Raw genomic sequence first — 18,654 nt, 5'->3', positions numbered from 1 at the left:
TCCTCCCTTATTGGGTCAAAGGGAGCTGGGAAATCGTCATGGGAACCTGGTTGTTGATGGTGATCCATTGTCGGGTTTGACATCGGAGCATTCCTGTGATCGCTCTTCTGTACCTGAATAAAAAGTCCACAAGGACTTTAATAGGTTGTAACTACTATACAGTGTGTACCTTTACTGTAATTACACTTTAAATACACATAGGTATTATGGTCACTTATTATAAAGTGGGATCAACAAGAGGAAGGGGCGAAAGCTTACTTTTTGTTGGCAATAACGTAGATGCAGGGGTTGTAGAAGGTGGAGGACTTGGCAAAGAGAGGACCATAGATAGCCATGGGGGCAGGAATCTTTTTGGGGTCCCCAAAGGACCTCCTCGAACGTCGTTTTAGATTATTTGGCAGTACATCCAACCGGCTTCACATCCACAGACCACGTGCATGGCATCGTGTGGGCGAGCGGTTTGCTGATGTCAACGTTTTGAACAGAGTGCCCCATGGTGGCAGTGGGGTTATGGTATGGGCAGGCATAAGCTACGGACAACGAACACAATTGCATTTTATCGATGGCAATTTGAATGCACAGAGATACCGTGACGAGATCCTGAGGCCCATTGTCATCCATTTATCCGCCGCTATCACCTCATGTTTCAGCATGATAATGCACGGCCCCATGTTGCAAGGATCTGTACACAACTCCTGGAAGCTGAAAATGTCCCAGTTCTTCCATGGTCTGCATACTCACCAGACATGTCACTCATTGAGCATGTTTGGGATGCTCTGGATCGACGTGTACAACAGCATTTCCCACCAATATCCAGCAACTTTGCACAGCCATTGAAGAGGAGTGGTACAACATTCCACATGCCACAATCAACTCTATGTGAAGGAGATGTCACGCTGCATGAGGCAAATGGTGGTCACACCAGATACTGACTGGCTTTCTGATCCATGCACCTACCTTTTTTTTTAAGGTATCTGTGACCAACAGATGCATATCTGTATTCCCAGTCATGTGAAATCGATAGATTAGGGCCTAATGAATGTATTTAAATTGACTGATTTCCTTATATGAACTGTAACTCAGTAAAATCTATGAAATTGTTGCATGTTGCCTTTATATTTTTGTTCAGTATATTTGATGATGTGATTAGAAAAAGTAATGGTATTCTCTTTATTTAATCATTAAATATCTGTACTTTTCTATTGAAATAATTTTAAGATTCTGTGGCAGATAGAACTTTATGGCGGAACCCAGATTGACATTTCAGAGCCATAAGGTTCTATTTGCGATTGCACCCCCCCTAAAAATATGTATTTAGAAATGTCTTAGGATTTTGATACTCAGCACTTGAGGTACCTTTATGGGTTATGAAAGAAGAATTCACTACAAAACAGTTCTGAGATCTGGGATGTGAAAACTTTGATGCTCAATTCTCAGAACTATGCTTTGCGCAGATAGAACCTTATAGTCCCAAGGTCTCGGAAGTATAACCTGAAAGGTAGACAGGTGTAGTGAGCTACAGCATTGGCCATGAAGTGTCCATTTTCTCTTTGCTGTTTGAATCACATTTCAAATCAAATCAAATTGTATTTGTCACGTGCGGAATACAACAGGTGTAGACCTTACCGTGAAATGCTTACTTACAAGCACTTAACTCTATTTTCTTACAACTGCATTGTTGGTTAAGAAAATATTTACTAAATAAACTAAAGTAAAAAATATCTATATACAGCTGTGGAAAAAATTAAGAGACCACTGCACATTTTTCTTAAATCAGCTCCTCTACATGTATGACAGCCATTCCATTCCAGTGTCTGTTGAATTCCAACACAGGCACACCTCATTCTACTGAATTAGGTACTGATTAGGTGATCACATGAACCAAATCTTATTTAACGAGGAAAAGTATAAAAAACACGGCTGTGGTCATCACTATCCTCTTGCAATCGGACCAGCTGGATGGCAAAAACAGTGCTAATAGTACCTCAAAAGTAATATTAATAAAATGATTGACCATGCCAAAAGAGTTGAAAAGGAACGTTTTGAGTGAGGAAAAGAAGGGTTCAATTCTGGCTTTACTGGCAGAGGGATACAGTGAGCGTCAGGTTGCTTCCATCCTTAAAATTTAAAAGACGGCGATTCATAAGAACAAGGTCAAGCAGCAGACATTGGGGACAACAAAGCTACAGACCGGCAGTGGGCGAAAACGACTCTCTTCTGACCGGGATGACCGCCAACTAATTCGAATGTCACTCAACAACCGTAGGATGACATCTAGTGACCTACAAAAATAATGGCAAACGGCAGCTGGGGTGAAGTGCACGGCGAGGACGGTTTGAAACAGGCTCCTAGGGGCAGGGCTGAAGTCGTGCAAAGCTAGAAAAAAAGCCCTTCATCAATAATAAGCAAAGAAGAGCCAGGCTGAGGTTTGCAAAAGACCAAAAGGATTGGACCGTAGAGGACTGGAGTAAGGTCATCTTCTCTGATGAGTTCAATTTTCAGCTTTGCCCAACACCTGGTTGTCTAATGGTTAGACGGAGACCTGAAGAGGCCTACAAGCCACAGTGTCCAGCAGGACAATGCGCCATGCCACACAGCCAGGTCAATCAAGGTGTGGATGGAGGACCACCAGATCAAGACCCTGTCATGGCCAGCCCAATCTCCAGACCTGAACCCCATTGAAAACTTCTGGAATGTGATCAAGAGGAAGATGGATGGTCACAAGCCATCAAACAAAGCCGAGCTGCTTGAATTTTTGCGCCCAGGAGTGGCATAAAGTCACCCAACATCAATGTGAAAGACTGGTGGAGAGCATGCCAAGACGCATGAAAGCTGTGATTGAAAATCAGGGTTATTCCACCAAATATTGATTTCTGAACTCTTCCTAAGTTAAAACATTAGTATTGTGTTGTTTAAAAATGAACATGAATTTATATTCTTTGCATTATTCGAGGTCTCACAACACTGCATCTTTTTTGTTATTTTGACCAGTTGTCATTTTCTGCAAATAAATGCTCTAAATGACAATATTTTTATTTGGAATTTGGGAGAAATGTTGTCAGTAGTTTATAGAAAAAAACAAAAATGTTATTTTTACCCAAACACATACCTATAAATAGTAAAACCAGAGAAACTGATAATTTTGCAGTGGTCTCTTAAGTTTTTCCGCAGCTGTATATATATATATTTTTTATAATAATAATTTTAAAATAATGTAAAAAAGGTAACACAATAAAATAACAATAATGAGGCTATCTACAGGGGGTACCGGTACCGAGTCAATGTGCGGGGGTACAGGTTAGGTACATTTAGACAGCCAAAATCCAGTAAACACTGCATAGTTCAACATTAATTGCAAACAACATAATAGTAAAATGGGGAGGCTTAGTTATTAATGGAATCATGCCATGTTTCTTTTCTCCCAAGAAAAATTGCTGCCACTGACCATGACCCAACAGACGCCCGCAAATCTTTCCCCTGTTTTGATGAGCCGAACAAAAAGGCCACCTACAATATTTCCATCACCCACGACAAGGACTATGAAGCCCTCGCCAATATGCCAATGGAGGTACAGTCTATGCAAGAAAAAAATAGCAACACATAAGTACTCATAATAACAAATGGCTCCTTATATAACATACTATATAAATGCATAATGTATCCACAACTTATTGAATGTATCACAAAATAGGTGGCGCATAGTGTTACTGGTTAGTTTTCTTGAAGCTGCAATGGGAGTCATACAGAGAGAGTGAGTGTCATGAATGCAAGAGCAGGAGCCATCAATCTTCTGCTCCGGGTCTTTGGTGCTGAGAACACAACTATAAGAGATGTTGTCTGACATCTTTATTAAACCACAGAACCTCTTCCTTTCCAGGGCGTCCCAGAAACGCTTCCTGGCAATAAGATCAAAACGTCCTTCCAGAGGTCCATTCCAATGAGTACCTATTTGGTATGTTTTGCTGTGCACCAGTTTATGTTTGTGGAAAGGAACTCGTCTCGAGGAATTCCTGTAAGTACTTGCTATTTTTCTCAGCAGTCATTGTGCTATTTTTCTCAGCAGTCATTGGTCCTTCCATACCTTAAACTAAGAAAAGACTGACTGTATAATAAGTGTTGTAAGTCGTATTGTATAGTCTACAGTTGAGAGTAAATGTTGTAACACTTTACTTTAAGCCTGTGAAGTTCAACGTTTTAAATGGTGGAAAAGCTACACTACATATAAACAAAAGTATGTGGACACCCCTTCAAATTAGTGGATTCGGCTATTTCAGCCACACCCGTTGCTGACAGGTGTATAAAATTGAGCACACAGCCATGCAATCGCCATAGACAAACATTGGCAGCAGAATGGCCTTACTGAAGAGCTCAGTGACTTTCAACGTGGCACCGTCATAGGATGCCACCTTCCCAACAAGTCAGTTTGTCAAATTTCTGTCCTGCTAGAGCTGCCCGGGCCAATTGTAAGTGCTGTTATTGTGAAGTGGAAAAGTCTAGGAGCAACAACGGCTCAGCCGCAAAGTGGTAGGCCACACAAGCTCACAGAACGGGACTGCAAAGTGCTGAAGCGCGTTTTGCGTAAAAATCGTCTGTCCTCAGTTACAACCCTCACTAACGAGTTCCAAATTGCCTCTGGAAGCAACGTCAGCACAAGAACTGTTCCTCGGAAGCTTCATGAAATGGGTTTCCATAGCCGAGCTGCCGCACACAAGCCTAGCATGTGCAATGCCAAGCATCGGCTGGAGTGGTGTAAAGCTCGCCACCATTGGACTCTGCAGCAGTGGAAACGCATTCTCTGGAGTGATTAATCACGCTTTACCATCTGGCAGGCCGACGGACAAATCTGGGTTTGGCAGATTTTTTACATTTTAGTCATTTAGCAGACGCTCTTATCCAGAGCGACTTACAGTTAGTGAGTGCATACGTTTTTCAGATGCTAGGAGAAAGCTACTTGCCACAATGCATAGTGCCAACTGGAAAGTTTGGTGGAGGAGGAATAATGGTCTGAGGCTGTTTTTCATGGTTCGGGCTAGTTCCGTTAGTTCCAGTGAAGGGAAATCTTAGCGCTACAGCATACAATGACATTCTAGATGATTCTGTGCTTTCAACTTTGTGGCAACAGTTTGGGGAAGGCCTTTTCCTGTTTCAGCATGACAACGCCCCTGTGCACAAAGCGAGGTCCATTCAGAAATGGTTTGTCGGTGTGGAAGAACTTGACTGGCCTGCACAGAACCCTGACCTCAACCCCATCGAACACCTTTGGGATGAACTGGAACACCGACTGAGAGCCAGGCCTAATCGCCCAACATCAGTGCCCAACCTCACTAATGCTCTTGTGGCTGAATGGAAGCAAGTCCCCGCAGCAATGTTCCAACATCTAGTGGAAAGCCTTACCAGAAGAGTGGAGGCTGTTATTGCAGCAAAGGAGGGACCAACTCCATATTAATGCACATGATTTTGGAATGAGATGTTCGACGAGCAGGTGTCCACATACTTTTGGTCATGTAGTGTAAGTTCAATGCTTTAAATGGTGTAAAAGCTAAGTTCAAAGTTTATTTAACTTTGGTCTCTGATCTGTGTCACAGCTGTTAGTCTTTTGTGTTGAGTTTTCAGCAGTTAGTGACATTTTACAATGTAAATGTTTTGGAGTTACTGGACAATCTAAAGAATTATAAATACTGTCTTGATTAAATGTAAACACAAACACACAGGCATGCTTACACATTCTGTAGTGTAGTGTATACACACTTAATAACTCTGATTTCAAATCATGTTCTTCCAGTAGCGAATCTATGCAAAACCTGCACACATCAAGACAGCAGAGTATGCTGCTGACACGACCAAGGTCATTTTTGACTACTTTGAGGAATATTTCAACATGAATTACTCCATCCCAAAGCTAGGTAATTTGCGATTTCCTCTGTCTGTGAACTGTTGTGACCACTGTGTGAGCCCACACTGGATAAAAATAATTAATAATGCCTTATACACACACATGGTTGCATAAAATGTTTTTCTCTTCTACCAGATAAGATTGCCATCCCTGACTTTGGCACGGGGGCCATGGAGAACTGGGGTCTGATCACCTACAGGGAGGCCAACCTCCTCTATGATGAGAACCAGTCGTCATCGTACAACAAACAACGTGTGGCTAGCGTCATCGCTCACGAGCTGGTCCACCAGGTGAGAGACACCTGTCCCCAACATTCCCACAACCACTAGAGAATGCTCCAGAGTTCAGGGCGTTCTTCATTAGTCATGTTAGAGTGGAAAACTACTGGAACACATCTTATAGTGGAAAATCAAGTCATATTTAATAGTCATAATCATAGACTCAAAGCTCAATCACCCAACATTTGTATTACGGAATTGTGTTACCATGATGAAGCCTAAATGAGGATGTAAAGTCATGAGGCAACCATTAGCGGCAGAACTCAATGTTTAGAAAAGAGAACCACCATATCTTTGTTCCAATCAATAGCTTGGAAAGGTTTGACACTGACCCTGAATTTGGTCATGGAAATACTAGTGTTCTATTGAAGTACCTTTTATGATAGGCAACACAATAAGGCCTCTTTCCAAGATATCATCTCTTTATTGTTCGGCAATAAGAGGGTGATGGTGCTGTCCATAAAGTTTTATGAATTGTCCAAAGTTAAAGGACTGAGGGCAAGTGAGAGCTGGCTGCTGTTTCCTTGTTTCCATAGTCTGTTTACAGGAAGGTGAATATCAGCACAGTTGCAACCAAATCACAGAGTTAGAACAACCCAACCTGGTCTCAGAGCATTTCGTATTATTATGTACGTAAATCGGTGACACTCCATTTAGTATGTGATATGTTACGTTGGGTATGGTTACATACCAAACGTGAACATCTAGCAACCCAAAGGTTGTGAGTTCAAATGTTATCACAGACAACTTTAGCATTTTAGCTAATTAGCAACTTTTAAACTACTTACAACTTTGTAGCTACTTTGCAACTACTTAGCATGTTAGCTTCCCCTAACCTTAACCCTTTAAGCTAACCCTTCCCTAACCTTAACCTAACTCCTAAACTTAACCCTAACCCAGCTAATGTTAGCGAGCTAGCTAGAATTCGTAACATATCATACATTTTGCAAATTCGCAACATATTAACATATTCCCACGGGGGGCCAGTATGAGAAAAAAACAAACATTTTTTTGTTGAAAAAATGTATTCACTCACTAACTATAAGTCGCTCTGGATAAGAGTGTCTGCTAAATGACTAAAATGTAAATGTAATATTGTATGTTCAGCTAATTCATAACATAACACGTTTTGCATATTCATAACATATTGTATGTTTTTAAAATTCGTAACATATAATATAAATTGTAATTCGTAACATATCATACGAAATGGGTGATGGACATCCACAAATTAATACATACCATACGAAACGTAACATATCATACTAAATAGAGTGTCTCGGAGATACGTACAGAATAATACGAAATGCTCGGATACCAGGTTGAACAACCTGGATCACAATGTACAGTTCAGACAGTGATCAAATCATAAAGTAATAAATTGTGTTAGGGAAGATTTTCTGAAATCATAGTTTACCAAACTACCAATTACTTCACACTGGAAGAAGTTAAGCTACACTAAAGCTACCCTTAAGAAAAATATAGTTTACTTAAGTAAAGCTATTTTGAAACAGTAGTTCACTACATCCAAGCTACTTAGTGAAATATTATCATATCTAAATCTGAAATGTCATAGACTACAATTTGCAAGAAAATATCAATCTGGTGTCAGATGTTAACGGAATGTGTAATTTAGCCTAATAAACACAGAATGTTTCAAGTGAGAATTAGGAAGGTCTGATACTTGCCTTATACTTCACCCATATTTTATTTTAGCAAAAAAAGTAGTGTGTAGTTCCAGTAGTTAGCTACACCACTACATGGCAAAAAAGTTATTAACTACTAAAAACACTACCAAGATTTGAATTTAGTTCAACTAGCACCAAGATACTATAAAATGTAGTTTAATTACTAGTTGAACTACATGTAGTTCACTACTCCCCAACACTGGTAATAAAACAATGTAATATTCAATCAGTAGCAATTAAACAAGCATGTCATAATATACTGTTAAAAGTGAATGTGAAAATGCTTGTTCGGTAGCACTTGAATTGACTAAATACCAGTAGAAACTGTGGGTTTTATTTGTTCATATTGTGTCTGTAGCTTTGTTTTGTGTTTTATTTTTTATATTGTATGCAGAGCTCTAGAGTGTTACACTGAATGCTTTGATATTTTGTGTGCATGAAAATGTAATTAGGTGGACTCTAAAAGTATTGGGACAGTGACAAATTCTTTGTTGTTTTGTCTCTGTACTCCAGCACTTTGGATAATCCTGAATGAATCGTGAGTAATGATGAGTGAGAAAGTTAGAGGCATAAATATCATACCCCACCAAAAGTGCTAACCTCCCCTGTTATTTTAATGGTGAGGGGTTAGCATGTCTTTGGGGTATGATATGTGCGTCTAACATTCTCACTCATCATTATTCACGATTCATTCAGGACTATCCATAACCATGGTAGCATCCACATTAATGTAATAGTGTTTAGAAACATATTCTTATTTACAATAAAAGTGACTCCGAAATGACATAATACATTATTTATCATTAATTTCTATTGGGCACAAAATCATCTGAAACACAACCAAAACAAACAGCAAATGCATCCAACAAGTTTGTAGAGTCACACACTTGATGTAATCATTGCGTGCTAGGAATAAGGGACCAAATACAAAAAATATATATATGCACTAATCAATGCATATGGGTCCGGCAGATTTTTCAAATGTCCGGTAAATTAAAATGTTGCCTGTCAAATGTCCGGCGTCACATTTTCCTAACCCTGTCACACACTCACACACACTTGTTTTGAAATAAAGTCTGCTGTAAGATAACTTTGCATGTTGTATTTTCCTGCAGTGGTTTGGGAACATTGTGACTATGGATTGGTGGGATGACCTTTGGCTAAATGAGGGCTTTGCCAGTTTCTTTGAGTACATCGGTGTAGAGAAGGCTGAGCCACTCTGGGGAATGGTGAGTCCATCTGACAGATCCTGAATTGAGTGATTTGAAATTGAATTGTTTTAATCTCAACTCTGGTTATGAATACATTCTACATCTACTTCGGTCTCTGTCTTTACCAGCGTGACATCATGATCATCAGTGATGTACTTCCTGTCATGGTGGACGACGCCCTGGTCACCTCCCATCCAATCATTGTGGATGTGTCAACTCCGGCTGAGATTACCTCTGTGTTTGATGGTATATCCTACAACAAGGTAATCTAAAACTGCCACTTTTCACCCTACTACATGGGATGAAATAAAATGTAATTACATTCAATTAGTCTTGAAATTCTTTCCAAACATCTTCCTGTAGGGGGCATCAATTCTCAGGATGGTGGAGGACTGGTTGGGTCGAGACAACTTCAGAGATGGCTGTCGGGTAAGAATCCATTTCATTTGACGTAAAGTGGATAGAAGTATCCCTACACCAAGTTTCTTGATCCATATTCAGTCAATAGCAGAATAATTTAGTAATAGCAAGTGTTAGGGAGATACAATCCCTTCCCTGTTGAATGAAAATTAGGATTACTGTCAGATACATAGCCTACATTTTATTTATCATAAAATCTATGGATGGTAACCTGTTTTTCTCTCCCTTCAACAGAAATACTTGAAATATTTCCATTTTCAGAATGCCAAAACAGCCAACTTCTGGGCATCCCTTGCTAATGTATGTTTGTCATATCTAATTTAGTCATAGTAATTTCAAAACATCAAAGTTGTTGATATTATTGTTAATATTTCACTGCATCTAGTGTACTTGTGTGTTACACACAAAATGTTTTTGGTTGCAGGTGAGTGGGTTGCCCGTGGCAGATGTGATGGACACATGGACCAAACAGATGGGCTACCCAGTACTGGACCTGTCTACCGCCGGTGCTCAGACCAAACTCACCCAGCGCAGATTCCTGTTGGACCCCAATGCTAACACCACCCAGCCACCCTCACCACTCAGGTCAGTGATTCACCGCACTATTAAATCCCTTTGTGATCATTGGTTGATTTCCCCATGGAAGTCAGCTATATTTCTTAGGATAAACCTGTAAATCCTAAAAGGCTATGCTTTTCTTTCAGCTACAAGTGGACCATCCCTGTTAAGTGGCACTCAGTGGATAGTAATAAGAATATGTCCATCATGTTCAACAAGTCTAGTCCAGGTAAAGATACTTCTGTCCAAACGCTTGGCTTGACCGTTTTAATATTACAATTCCAGCCTCTGGTGACGACACGTATTTAATTAAATTGAAGTAATACATGTTTGTCTCTCATACTAATATCTAGAGCAAGTCTTAGCTGACTATTTCCCTGCTACGGATGGACTCCTGAAGATCAATAACGACCATATCGGATTCAATCACCATGACAGCATGTGGAGCACCATTAGTCAACAGCTCCAAACAAATCGCCGGGTAAATATCAATAAAAATTGCTACTATAGTATCAGATGTAATATTACGTTTTAATCTTACCAGTTCATATGTTGCACTTATAGTAATCGGCAGGACACGTTCTTTACTATAGTAATCGGCAGGACACTTTCTTTACTAGGAGTTTGACGCTGCTGACCGATGCGGTTACATAGATGATGTCTTTGCTCTGGGAAGGTAAACCAACATTACTGACATTCACTTGAAGTACATCTGTCAATTCAGTTGCGCTGAGCTTTGAAAACTATGATGAAACGTCTTGTTCTTATTGGCCTCATCAGGGCAGACATTGTCGATTATGGAAATGCATTCAACCTGACAAAATACCTGACCATTGAGACTGAGTACATCGTCTGGGAACGGGTGTCTTCTTCCATTGCCTATGTGCGAGACATGTTATCTGACGACACTGTTCTTTACCCCAAATTCCAGGTGAGTCCGTTTTCAACTTATTTTTTGTATATTGTTTTTTTACAGGTCAATTTCGCCCTCTGCTGGTTAACTAGAACACGCACAAAATAATAATCTTGGGAATTTGCTCATACAGGTAACTGCCCAAATAAAGGAAACACCAACATAAAGTGTCTAAATAGGGCATTGGGCCACCATGAGCCAGAACAGTTTCAATGCACCTTGGCATATATTCTACAAGTGTCTGGCACTCTATTGGAGGGATGTGACAACATTCTTCCACTAAAAATTCCATCATTTGGTGTTTTGTTGATGGTGGTGAAAAACGCTATCTCAGGTGCAGCTCCAGAATCTCCCATAAGTGTTTCATTGTGTTGAGATCTGGTGACAGATGGCCATGGCATATGGTTTACATTGTTTTCATGCTCATCAAACCATTCAGTGACCACTCTTGGCCTGTGGATGGGGGCATTGTCATCCTATGGGGGCATGGCCATGGTAGCCAAAATAAGCAAAAAAAGGTTTAAGATTTTTTTGAAAATGTATAAAATAAAACGGAAATATTACATTTAAATAAGTATTCAGACCCTTTACTCAGTACTTTGTCGAAGCACCTTTGGCAGCGAATACAGCCAAGTCTTCTTGGGTATGACGCTACAAGCTTGGCCCACCTGTATTTGGGGAGTTTCTCCCATTCTTCTCTGCAGATCCTCTCAAGCTCTGTCAGGTTGGATGGGGAGTGTCGCTGCACAGCTATTTTCAGGTCTCTCCAGAGATGTTCAATCGGGTTCAAGTCCTGGCTCTGGCTGGGCCACACAAGGACATTCAGAGACTTGTCCCGAAGCCACTCCTGCGTTTTAACTCCTCCTAGTTTTAATCCCCTCATCAATCTACACACAATACCCAATATTGACAAAGCAAAAACAAGTCTACATTTTTGCAAATGAAAAAAATAAAAAAAAAACTCCCGAAGCCACTCCTGCGTTGTCTTGGCTGTGTGCTTAGGGTCGTTGTCCTGTTGGAAGGTGAACCTTCGCCCCAATCTGAGTTCCTGAGCGCTCTGGAGCAGGTTATCATCAAGGATCTCTCTGTACTTTGCTCCGTTCATCTTTCCCTCGATCCTGACTAGTCTCCTGAAAAACATCCCCACAGCATGATGCTGCCACCACCATGCTTCACCGTAGGGATGGTGCCAGGTTTCCTTCAGACGTGACGCTTGGCATTCAGGCCAAAGAGTTCAAACTTGGTTTCATCAGACCAAAGAATGTTTCTTATGGTCAGAGTCCTTTAGGTGCCTTTTGGCAAACTCCAAGCGGGCTATCATGTGCCTTTTACTGAGGAGTGGCTTCCGTCTGGCCACTCTACCATAAAGGCCTGATTGGTGGAGTGCTGCAGAGATGGTTGTCCTTCTGGAAGGTTCTCCCATCTCCACAGAGAAACTCTGGAGCTCTGTCAGAGTGACCATCGGGTTCTTGGTCACCTCCCTGACCAAGGCCCTTCTCCCCCGATTGCCCAGTTTGGCCGGGTGGCCAGCTCTAGGAAGAGTGTTTGTGGTTCCAAATTTCTTCCATTTAAGAATGATGGAGGCCACAGTTCTTGGGGACCTTCAATGCTGCAGAAATGTTTTGGTACCCTTCCCCAGATCTGTGCCTCGACACATTCTTGTCTCGGAGCTCTACGGACAATTCCTTCGATCTCATGGCTTGGTTTTTGCTCTGACATGCACTGTCAACTGTGGGACGTTATATAGACAGGTGTGTGCCTTTCCAAATCATGTCCAATCAATTAAATGTATCACATGTGGTCTCCAATGAAGTTGTAGTGTCACGCCCTGACTCAAGGGACTCGTATTTGTTGAGTCAGGGTGTGTATTTTCTGTGTTGGGTTTTGCTATGTTGATTTTCTATGTTAGATCTAGTATGTGTAGATCTATGTTGGCCGGGGTGGTTCCCAATCAGAGGCAGCTGTAGCTCGTTGTCGCTGATTGGGGACCATACCTAGGCAGCCAATTGGCACTATTTAAGTGTGGGATCTTGTTCCATGTTAAAGTATGTTGTGTTGTGCTGCCTTGGACTTCACGTATCGTTTGTTTATTGTTTTGTCGTGGTGTTCATTCAATATAAATAAACATGTATGCTTATCACGCTGCGCCTTGGTCCGTCCCGTCTATAAACGAACGTGACAGAAGATCCCACCAAACGAGGACCAAGCAGCGTGCCCAGGAAGAGCGAGTAGCGATGTCACAGGTGGGAAAATTGTGGTCATGGGAGGAGATATTCGCAGGGAAAGGGCCATGGGCGAAGGTAAATGCCCAGGCAGGAGAGGAGAAACGGCGCCAACCGTGCCGACGAAGGAGACCCGAGAGGCAACCCCAAGATTTTTTTTGGGGAGGGCACACGGTGTGGAAGTCGAGGCAGCAGGAGGCCGTTAAAGGGCGGATCTGCAGGTTAGGAGAGGAGGCCACCATGTTACGGGGGCTATTGGTTCAGAGGGAGCAGGAGTTATTTGGTCAGAGGGAGGAGCTACAGGAAGCTAAAAGGGAGAAGGAAGGTGTAGAGGCACGGCGAGAGGAGCTGGTTAGGCAGCAGAAGGAGCGGGGGTTTATAAAGGAACCCAGTCCCGCTCCTCGCACCAAGCAAGTGGTGCGTGTCGCCAGTCCGGTCCGGCCCGTTCCTGCTCCCTGCACTAAGCCAGTGGTGCGCGTTCCCAGTACGGCCCGACCCGTTCCTGCTCCCCGCACTAAGCCAGTGGTGTGTGTTCCCAGTACGGTCCGGCTCGTTCCTGCTCCTCGCATCAAGCCAGTGGTGCGCGTCGCCAGCCTGGCCTGTTCCTGCCTCTCGCACCAAGCCAGTGGTGCGCGTCGCCAGCCCGGCCTGTTCCTGCCTCTCGCACCAAGCCTGTGGTGCGCGTCGCCAGCCCGGCCCGGCCTGTTCCTGCCCCTCGCACCAAACCAGTGGTGCGCGTCGCCAGCCCGGCCCGGCCTGTTCCTGCCCCTCGCACCAAGCCAGTGGTGCGTGTCGCCAGCCCGGCCCGGCCTGTTCCTTCCCCTCGCACCGAGCCAGTGGTGCGCGTCGCCAGCCCGGTCCGGCCTGTTCCTGTCCCTCGCACCGAGCCAGTGGTGCGCGTCGCCAGCCCGGCCCGGCCTGTTCCTGCCTCTCGCACCAAGCCAGTGGTGCGCGTCGCCAGCCCGGCCTGTTCCTGCCTCTCGCACCAAGCCTGTGGTGCGCGTCGCCAGCCCGGCCCGGCCTGTTCCTGCCCCTCGCACCAAACCAGTGGTGCGCGTCGCCAGCCCGGCCCGGCCTGTTCCTGCCCCTCGCACCAAGCCAGTGGTGCGTGTCGCCAGCCCGGCCCGGCCTGTTCCTTCCCCTCGCACCGAGCCAGTGGTGCGCGTCGCCAGCCCGGTCCGGCCTGTTCCTGTCCCTCGCACCGAGCCAGTGGTGCGCGTCGCCAGCCCGGCCCGGCCTGTTCCTGCCTCTCGCACCAAGCCAGTGGTGCGCGTCGCCAGCCCGGCCTGTTCCTGCCTCTCGCACCAAGCCAGTGGTGCGCGTCGCCAGCCCGGCCTGTTCCTGCCTCTCGCACCAAGCCAGTGGTGCGCGTCGCCAGTCCGGCCCGGCCTGTTCCTGCCCCTCGCACCGAGCCAGTGGTGCGCGTCGCCAGCCCGGCCCGGCCTGTTCCTGTCCCTCGCACCAAGCTAGTGGTGCGCGTCGCCAGCCCGGCCTGTTCCTGCCTCTCGCACCAAGCCAGTGGTGCGCGTCGCCAGCCCAGCCTGTTCCTGCCTCTCGCACCAAGCCAGTGGTGCGTGTCGCCAGCCCGGCCCGGCCTGTTCCTGCCCCTCGCACCGAGCTAGTGGTGCGCGTCGCCAGCCCGGCCCGGCCTGTTCCTGTCCCTCGCACCAAGCCAGTGGTGCGCGTCGCCAGCCCGGCCCGGCCTGTTCCTGCTCCCTGCACCAAGCCAGTGGTGCGTGTGTCCAGTCCGGCACGGCCCGTGCCTGTTCCACCGGTGCCTGGTCCGGCACCGGTCAGCTGCTCCACTCCGGAGCCAGAGCAGTCCGCTCCACCGGTGCCTGATCCAGCTCCGGTTAGCTGCTCCACTCTGGAGCCAGAGCAATCCGCTCCACCGGTGCCCAGTTCAGCTGCTCCACTCCGGAGTCAGAGCAATCCGATCCACCGGGGTCCAGTCCAGCTCCGGTCAGCGGCTCCACTCCGGAGCCGGAGCAGTCCGCTCCATCGGTGCCTGATCCAGCTCCGGTCAGCGGCTCCACTCCGGAGCCAGAGCAGTTCGATCCACCGTCGTCGGGTCCAGCTCCAGTCAGCGGTTCCAGTCCAGACCCAGACGTCAGCCCCTCTCCAGGTTCGGGGTCTCCCACATCAGGGTCCAGACAGGGCTTGGTACGTCGTGGGAGGAAGGAGAGGGGAAGCAGCGCGCCGAGGTCCAGACCAGACCAGGGGCGCAACAGGGAGGTGGAGAGTAAGTGGTGGTCACGCCCGGAGCCGGATCCGCCTCCGAGGCGGAATGCCCACCCGGCCCCTACCGATGATCAATCGAAACAGGATGCACCTGAGTTCAATTTCGAGTCTCATAGCAAAGTGTCTGAATAATTATGTAAATAAGGTATTTCTTTTTTAAATTCGTAATAAATGTGCAAAATAGTTCTAAAAACCTGTTTTCGCTTTGTCATTATGGTGTGTGTAGATTGAGGATTATATTTTTAAAAATCTATTTTAGAATAAGGCTGTAACGTTACAAAATGTGGAAAAAGTGAAGGGGTCTGAATACTTTCCGAATGCACTGTACAGCCTTATTCTAAAATTGATTCAATAGTTTTAATCCCCTCATCAATCTACACACAATACCCAATATTGACAAAGCAAAAACAAGTCTACATTTTTGCAAATGTAAAAAATTAAAAAAAACGGAAATATTACATTTACAAAAGTTTTCAGAACCTTAACTCAGTACTTTGTTGAAGCATCTTTGGCAGCGATTACAGCCTCGAGTCTTCTTGGGTATGACGCTACAAGCTTGGCACACCTGTATTTGGAGAGTTTCTCCTATTCTTCTCTGCAGATCCTCTCAAGCTCTGTCAGGTTGGATGGGGAGCGTCGCTGCACAGCTATTTTCAGGTCATCCCAGAGATGTTAGATCGGGTTTAAGTCCTGGCTCTGGCTGGGGAACACTATGGGGATGTTCACCTTAGGATGTTTAAAGGGGCTAGTACATAATTATTTACATGAGCCAAGTGAAAACTGAGCAATAGATTTCAACCAATGGAAGTTTAAAAGATATTTAACAAAATGTAAATAATTAAAACTAAAACTAAAACTAAATCAAACTCCTGAGTGGCGCAGTGGTCTAGAGATCCTGGTTCGAATCCAGGCTCTGTCGCAGCCGGCCGCGACCGGGAGACTCATGGGCGGCGCACAATTTGCCCAGCGTCGTCCAGGGTAGGGGAGGGAATGGCCGGCAGGGATGTAGCTCAGTTGATAGAGCATGGCGTTTGCAACGCCAGGGTTGTGGGTTCGATTCCCACGGGGGGCCAGTATAAAAATATATGTATTCACTAACTGTAAGTCGCTCTGGATAAGAGCGTCTGCTAAATGACTAAAATGTAAATGTAAATGTAAACCCAGTTCAGAACTATTAACTTTTTGAGTGAACTTCAGAGATGCCTGCCCAAGCCAAAGCTTGAGGAATGCATGCACTGAAACAATCAGAAAACACAAAAACAAAATTAGGATAAATTGTTGTGATAGAATGAAAGCGTAAGCGGAATGCGCTTCAGCCCAGCTTGAACAAAGAATGTCATATATTATAATAAAAATATATAAAGATTTATGTGTAACAGTAGTTGAACTAAAGGCAAACAAGCACATACCGTACAGTAGGCATAAAGCAGGCACAAATGCATTAAATCAAACTAAAAGTTAATTTAACAGCGCTATAAATAGTGTCTTAAGAGCATATTAGCATTGTAATATGAAGGGATACCTAGTCAGTTGCTCAACTGAATGCATTCAACCGAAATGTGTCTTCTGCATTTAACCCAACCGCTCAATCAGAACGGTGCGGGGGGCTGCCTTAATAGACATCCTCGGCGCCCAGGGAGCAGTTGTTGTTGGGGGTTAACTGCCTTGCTCAAGGGCAGAACGGCAGATTTTTCCACCTTGCTGGCTCAGGGATTCGAACTAGCGACCGTTCGGTTACTGGCCCAACGCTCAACCGCTATGGGGGAGATTTTAAGGGATAGTTTCACACACATTTCTAAATTACATACTTTGAGAGAAGGGTTGATAAGACAGGTCAAATGATTGAACAAAGGCAATGGAGTGAGGAAAGAGCAAAATGCATAGGGGCGGCAGTACCTTCGAGGTTCGAAAGGCAGGATTATTGGTTTGAACCCCTAGCTGCCTGCGGGGAAATCTGCAGGGAGTGATCCGGCAGCCAAAGGGTTACCAATAGAGGAGTGCCGACATGGCAACACTGGTATTCATAATCGTATCCGTAAATTGACTGTTGATAGTCGGATCGCATGATACTTGTGATCGGAAAATACGGAAGTGTTTTAATATGCCTAAATAGATGTTGTCAAAATACCTCCCTGCAAGTTCTCGCTGCAAAATAAACTGCAGATTGGGAGCAGCACGCGAAGGGGTGGGTGTGTGTCCTCAACTTGCAGCTGGCATCCAAGTTTGCTGTCACTCAGTCAGAACGTGCATTAGCGTTTCATATTTTTTCCTCCTACCTTTGTGCCACTTGTTAGATATTGTGCACATTGACAGCAAATGTCCTCGCCATGTGATTTATCATACCGGCAGGCAGCAGCAATCCAAATGATCAGACCGAAAACATGCGAGAAAAAGCCATCGTGAAATTATGAAGTGAGTGGACAGAGAAATACAGTTTCACTCTATCCAATCAGAGCAGCAGGATCAATGTAAAGCCTGCCCTTCTCTTTACAGACAGGCAAACTAGCCAGTTGAGTTATTTAGACCACGCACATGACTGACTCAAAAACAGTACAGTATGGTTTAGAAACTCTGACCGACTGGCACGAGAAAGATGCTTGCTGACACCCGAAAATAACTTTTCTGATCACGGATAATTACAAAAAGATACTTGGATCATAATCGAATCCAAAAAATTGCCCATATCAGTTATGATACTTGTTTAGTCCGACTACTCGGCACAACCCTAGTTACCAGCTACAATATCTCTGTATACTACCTACTGCTGTTGTGCCCTAAGTACCCAAGATCTGCTCCCAGCCTGTGACGTGTGTTAGGTTGGTCACTGTGACAGAAGATCTGTGCAAATGACCAATAAAGCAAGTATGGTCAAATGAAGGCCTGACAATCTATGGTAGCTGTGCATGTAATGTATCTAGTCCCAAAGTGTCTGCATAGTTCTAAGAGGCTCTGGTGAAGTCTTTCAAGTTTCCATTAAGGTTGTACTATTGGTTATCGATGACAATGTGGAAGATGTAGATGCTGTTTTACACAGGGTCAATAAAAATCAGTGTCCCCCCCCCTTGGCCTTGACCTTTGCATTTAAGAACAGAAATAAAGAAATGTTAGAAACATAACTAGCTAGTTATACTAACTTGGCTACATAAAATTAAGTAAATTCTAACGTTAGCTAGCGAAAATAATTTGCATCAATGCTCCTCCGACTAAAGCTGCCATTGTCAGAAACCATT

General features: G+C 44.5%; 1 pseudogene; it reads left to right on the top strand.

Annotated features, from left to right (window-relative positions):
• Positions 1-3,394: 3,394 nt before the first annotated feature.
• Positions 3,395-18,654, top strand: part of LOC121544283 — a 29,907-nt pseudogene continuing 14,647 nt past the window's right edge.

Source organism: Coregonus clupeaformis, chromosome 29 (genome assembly GCF_020615455.1).
Source record: "Coregonus clupeaformis isolate EN_2021a chromosome 29, ASM2061545v1, whole genome shotgun sequence".
Classification (NCBI taxonomy): Eukaryota; Metazoa; Chordata; class Actinopteri; order Salmoniformes; family Salmonidae; genus Coregonus; species Coregonus clupeaformis.
The sequence above is the reverse complement of the archived record's forward strand: the minus strand, read 5'-3'. Positions and strand labels throughout refer to the sequence as shown.